The following is a 6533-nucleotide window of genomic DNA, read 5'->3' on the forward strand; positions in this document are numbered from 1 at the left end:
AAAAATCGCCAAACCTTGCAGAACTAAAGAAAGGGTTGTTTGGACATATCTTAAGAAGTTTCAACTCAATCGGATAATTGGAGACGTTAGTCGAGCATCGTTGAAAATTCTGACAGACTACAAAGCACTCTTGGAGGGCCTATCCTTTTTGCTAGCTGGTGCAAATCCTTGTTTGTTTTTGGTTGTTTGTTGTATTGGTGCAGGTTGCTGGATTGATTCATCAACATGCATTGACAACAACTACATAGAAGATATCACAGATACAACCATCACATCAATTATAATCTCCAAGACCACTACACAAGGACCATCCTGCTGTCTGTTTGGCTATTTCCTACCTAGGATTAGAGTAGCCTTTTTCTTTTTCTTTCCTTTCCTTCTACTTCTTGACTGTGCAGGAACTTGTACACATGCAACATATCAATCCACAGTTGGAGGGCCAGCTATGTGTACTGCATATTACAGCAGTGGCATGATGGAGTACTTCACTATTACAGGACTCTCCATGACTGAAACAAAAGGATTGTGCAGAAATGGAGACCCCTCTTATTTTTGGTGCTTGTTTGGTTGTCTGTATTCCTTTGATTGTTTTTGTCTAGGTGCAATAACTATTGGGGAGCCACACACAAGCAACCTGAACCAGATCACAGGAGAGGGCCTTTTTTTGTGTGAAGCATGCTCCAACAAGTTCCTTAACCTCAAATACTATGGAAAAAACTTGGAGTTGCAGCTACAAACACAATCAACAAGAGGAATTGCAACCAGCCACAGCATCCTTGCAACCAAGAGTGATATTTGGGACTGCTTTAGAGAATTATTCCCCACTTCACATTCTGAACTGAGGAGACAACAACCTGGCAGCTTAGGAATTCACCAACACACCAACACTACTCTCATCCCAAAGTCTTTGATGCAGCACCTGCAATAGCTATCTTACACCTCAAGCTTCTTGGAGCTCCTTGGTAGGTCCACTTGTTATGTGCAGGAACAGAAACATGCAACAACAAGCAGTCGAACACATCAGCTAAGAAGGAAAGAAGAAGCTGTACACAGGCACATCAAACAGCAACAATGGACCCTTCCAAAGTGCAAGCCACTTTCAGTCAAACTTCTAAGCCAGGGATGCATCACCAGCATTGTGATTCAGTCCTTATTCTTCCACAACAACAGCCCCAGCAGCAGTATCCAACAACTTCACCCTGCAGCTCAGAAGGACAATCTACAATTCTTGTTAGCATGTTGTATTGTTTTTGTGGACATGTGCAGGTACTTTAATGAGCTGAACACTTCAAAGGAGCTGATCACTCTCTTTTTGGAGGCAACAAGAAGCTATGTACAGGTCCACAAAGAGTCAAGCAGAGGGAGACAACCTTGTACTCAAAGCCCATCCTGGTTGGCACATAAGGTACCTTCAAAGGAGCTGATCAACTCTCCTTTGGAGGCAACAAGAAGCTGCCTACAGGATTGCAACAGCCCTCACAGCTCCCATACTTGTTTGTCTCTTTGGTTAATTGTTGATGCAAGTACACAAAGTCTCAGAAAAAGGGAGACAACATCCACACATGCAAGCTGGCAGACTCTTCTTGGAAATGCTAAAAGGGCTGCAGTAACCTGGGGATGCTATGGAGCAGCACTCTCAGCTTGCCATCCACACTCTTCATTATCAACACACCCCAGCAACAACTTCATCAATCTGCAGCAGACAAGAAACAAATCTGCAGCCATCCCATATGCAGCCCACATTGAGAAACTACAAGTCACTAGTACCTGGTACAGCAGCCTCCAGATTTGGTTGCTTGTGTATGTTTCAGGTTTTGTCTGCTTGTGTAGGTATCCCAAGGACTTGACCATCATCCAAAAGAGGGATCTATTACTGAACTTAATCACTGCAGCTAGAGAGACAGCAAGGAGCTGGTTACAGAACTACAACAACCATGTTTGTTTGTTTCCTTGGCTACTTGTAGGTGCAGGTCTGCAGCAACCATACACTTGGAGCAACAATTCCAAGGCTGTTAGCTACTATAGCTCCATATACTTCCTCTCCTTTCAGCCTCCTTAGCTGGTAATCATGATACTGATAAAAAGGCACACTTCACCTGGATTTACTTGGTACGACAAAACTAAAAAGAGCAAAGATGAAAAGAATTTCCCACCCCATGCGAGATAGAAGTTTCGTATACTTGTTCTTCTTCAATGTAGCTATGTCTGATACGTAGCATAGTTGGAATAGGACTAGTGTAGGTTACTTTCCTTTTTTCTCATGGAAGGGGAGAGTCTCCCTCATTTATGCTTTCATAGTTGAATTGTACCGGGAGGAGTCCTCTCACAGGTTTACTGCTTTCTAGTTATAGTTAGCCCTTATTTGTTTCGGGGATGAGTTAGCCGACCTTAATAGGTTAGCTGACTTATGAACCACCATAGGATCGGAGGTAAGGTTTATGTCCCCCTCCTTGTATTTTTACTTTTGTTATTTATGTTAAGGCTTGGGGGTGTTGCTCAACCCCTGACTGTGCACGAGAGGTGGGAGCCTCGTGTAGGGTCTGTTCCCATAAAAAAATAAAAATTAACCGAGGCAGTTTACGGCAGGGTAGTGGATACATTGTGATCCCTTGACCAATAGTTGGTGGCGAATAGAAGAGATATTAGTATCATGAGTCCTTGGCCACAAGATGGGTGGTGAGGTAGTGGATACATGCAGATTGTGACGAGGTATATGGTCTGTGAGACCCCTATGGGTCCTGCTTGGTAGCACAGCTCGGTAAATGTATACTATAGGTTGTGCGACAAACTTGATCCCACCGTACCATCATATCATTTCATCATCATAATGCATTGCATTGCATTGATACTTGTGATATTTATTTTATATGTTAATTATGATATTGAACTATATTTATGTATTTATTTTATTCACAACGTTCTATATAAATAGCGGCAGCGTAGTCGAAGTGAGACTTTTCTGCATGCAGGTGGAAGCGTTCCTTAGTTTATTTCATAGCTTTTAATTAATTCCTTATATTCAGTCGGTTAAACTTACTGAGTACATGTGGATTGTACTCACCCCTACTTTTGTGTCCCTTTTTATGCAGATCCTAGTCAGGGTATTTCACGTGGCAGTTGATCTTCTTCTCTGGCAGATATTTTATCATTCAGACTAGTGGTGAGGTCTTGCGATTCAGACCGCGATTAGTTCTATCTTTGATTTCCAGTCTATACTATTATTCGAAAACTTATAATGTATATCATATTCGATCATTTTGTTAGATGCTCTTTAAACTTATGACACCAGATTTTGGAATAATTTCGTTATTGTCCTTTATTTTGTGTTTCTTTATAGCCTGACATCCCTTAGGAGACTCATATGGTTTTACTTTTTGGCTTACACATCGGGATGAGGTTTGGGATGTATTCTATCATGATCTCAATTTTTGGATCGTGAAAATAAGAAAGGAGGAGTGGAGCATGATCAGATTCAGATCTGGATAATGTTCCATCTCAGCCACCCCAAAGCTACTAAGAAAATAAGCATTTATTAAATATCTATCCAGCCTCTTGAAAATACACTCTTGGTCAATTCTATCATTTCACAAAGTATAAGGACTTTCTTCAAAATTGATATTCAAAAGATCACAAGAGTTCACGAAAAAACAAAATCCTCATATTTCTGAGGATATACAGATAAACGTTCAATCTTTTCATCCTCATAAAATATCACATTAAAATCACCACTAATCAATCAAAGGAGGGTCATAGATGAATTGAGATAATAAATTTCATTTCTAGACTCAGCCTCTCATGAGCATCACACTTTGTATACACTGCAGTGGTCGCTAAAGTTTGCCAGTCTCCTGAAAGTGTAATTGTAATGATATTTGTTATTCTATATCAGAGATAACCCCAATCTGCACATGATCTTAAACAAATATTTGTATCTTTTCATTTTGATTGTAATTAGCATACTGCATCTTCATCCTTCTCTTAAATTTATGAAGTTGTCTGACATTTTGAAATGACTCCATTAAAACAATAACAATAAATTTGTGATATCTATGAAGCATATGAATTCTCTGAAATAAAGTTTGAGTCTTCACAGACCTTACATTCCAAAACAAAGCTTTTAAATTTATTTAAAACTAGCTTTTTACCCCTACTAGGATTGTCCCTAATAGATTGATGTTCAACTTTGTTTTTAACTTTTCTGCCTTTGGATTTGGTTATTGGTGATAATCCAATAGCTGACATAATTCTGTCATCAGTGTTCTGATTATACTCTTTTTGTTTATCTTCTTCTTCTAAGTTCCTTTGTTGTGCTTTCAAATTATTACCTTGCAATGAGAGACAATGTTGTGTAGCATTTGAACTGAAAAGGCCTTCTTGTTGATTACTAAGGAGATCTCTTCTCTGTATAGAGCCTCATCTAATTGCAACTAAGATTTGTCTGCACATCTACTTTCAACTACATTATTGAATTCTCTAAATTTATCAATTTGAAGAGGTATTTCAAACTCTGTTGTGGGTACCATCTTTTGTAACTCTGTATCCTTCATGTTGTGCAGATTTTTTCCAACTTTTTTATTAACCACGGGCTCTTTTTCAGGGGACTCTTGGATATTTTCTTTGAAATCTAATTTTCTTTGGCCCTCCTTATCATGCATGACTATAGTATTCTCAATAATGTTCTCATGTTTATTCAATCCATCAGTTTTTATTAGAAAAGTGCTTGTAACTGTATTATTGACCTCAGAAGCATTTACATCATCTATATTGTGGCTCTCTTCCCCTTGTTCGTCATGTTGTATGAGATATAGACTTCTCTACTGTCTGTTGTTTGTTACTCTTTACCCCATGAATAGCTTCCTCTATCTGTTCCTTGTTAGGCTCTTCCTCACCTTGCAAAAAATCAAAAAGGTTCTCAAAATTGACCATTTTAGCTTGGTTACTAGTTTCTTCTTGAGGCTCTCCTATTGACTTCTTTTTCTCAGCTCTGAACCTCGTATTAGTCAGATTCCATTTAGAAAATACTATCTTCCCATTGATGAACCTCTTTTGAACTAGAGTCTTACTATTAATATCTTCAGCCAAAGCCTCTTCAGCGATATTTTCTTCTAACTTCTTCCTTTTTTTAATTTTGAATGTAAATTTCTACACTCCACTTCCTCATGCTATGCAAACTTGGTCAAGTCTTATAATAGTATCCAAATTCAAATGGAAAAGATTCCCCACTACAGATGCTAGAGAAAATAATGATTCTTTCACATAAAAGGTAGGGAGTACACTTGAAAATGATATCCATGCCATAGCTTATGTCATTTCTTCCTCTATAGTAAATGTAGTATCATAAATGAACGGTTTCATTTGATAGGCTATATCATCTTTTGCAGTTATGTAATAAATATTTTTTGATAGCATGTTCACATAATCTCTATTTGATTAAAATGCATCAAAATATATCTACTCCTTAAAAATTCTATTCTACAATATCCTTTCACTTTACATTGTTTAGGAATTACAACCCTTAAATATTTCAGATGTGGCCACCCATAGGAAAACTTTCCTATTACTACTAATTGCAATTCCTCAATTACATTCATCTTTTGAACTTCCTCCTCCGTCCAAGTAATTCTTGATACATATCATTATTATATCCAACAGCTTTCATCTCCATTGATTCATGTGGTGTTTTGCTGCATTAGAGCCTCATCGAAGGTTTAATCAAATCAACATATTTTTCTTTAGCATTAGTCTTTTCCTCCTCAGATATTATTTTACCATTATCCTTCGTAGCATCTTGAGCTTCAATTTTACTTTATTTCGTAGGCAAATTAGAATGAACTAATTCAGGGAAATTATTTTAAGATGATAAATCAGAAGACTGATCACCCTCTAAGGGATGATTAGTGGTCGAACCGGTCATGTCAGTGATGGAGAAATTGGTAGAAAAGGCTAGGATTTAGGGTTTAAGGCTAGGGTTTATTGCTTGAAATTTTTTATCTCGCTTAGGCAAGCATTTATTTTAATTGATTTGAGAGATTCCATCAAAATTAAAAATATTTTCAAATACTTTGTTAACGAAAGAAATATATTTAATCCTATAATATAACTAGAAGTAAATTTAGTTAATCGACAAATAGAGGAATATATTTAATCCTAGCAGCTCAATTACAAAGAAATCAGCAAATGAACATAAAGAGAGGGGAGGGGGTCACATAAAATTAAGCTAGTGAGTAAATGCATATTCAAATTTATACAGGTGTCTCTATCAAAACCACTTGCTAAGTATTAAAAAAATGAAATATAAATACAAATAGAAAAGAGAGAAAAGTAAAAGTATGAAAAAAGAATATTTTTTTAGGGGAGTCGTGGAAGGATCGAGGGATAAGTTGTATTGAGAAGAAAACATACTTTGGATACCTATTGTACTATGATTTATTAATAAATTTGATCTAGTGAATATATCATACATTTATTTACCCTTAAAAAGGTAGAATTGAATTTACATTAAGGGGTTTAAGAGCACACATATTAGATCGATT

The sequence above is a fragment of the Solanum dulcamara genome, chromosome 5 (genome assembly GCF_947179165.1).
Source record: "Solanum dulcamara chromosome 5, daSolDulc1.2, whole genome shotgun sequence".
Taxonomy (NCBI): Eukaryota; Viridiplantae; Streptophyta; class Magnoliopsida; order Solanales; family Solanaceae; genus Solanum; species Solanum dulcamara.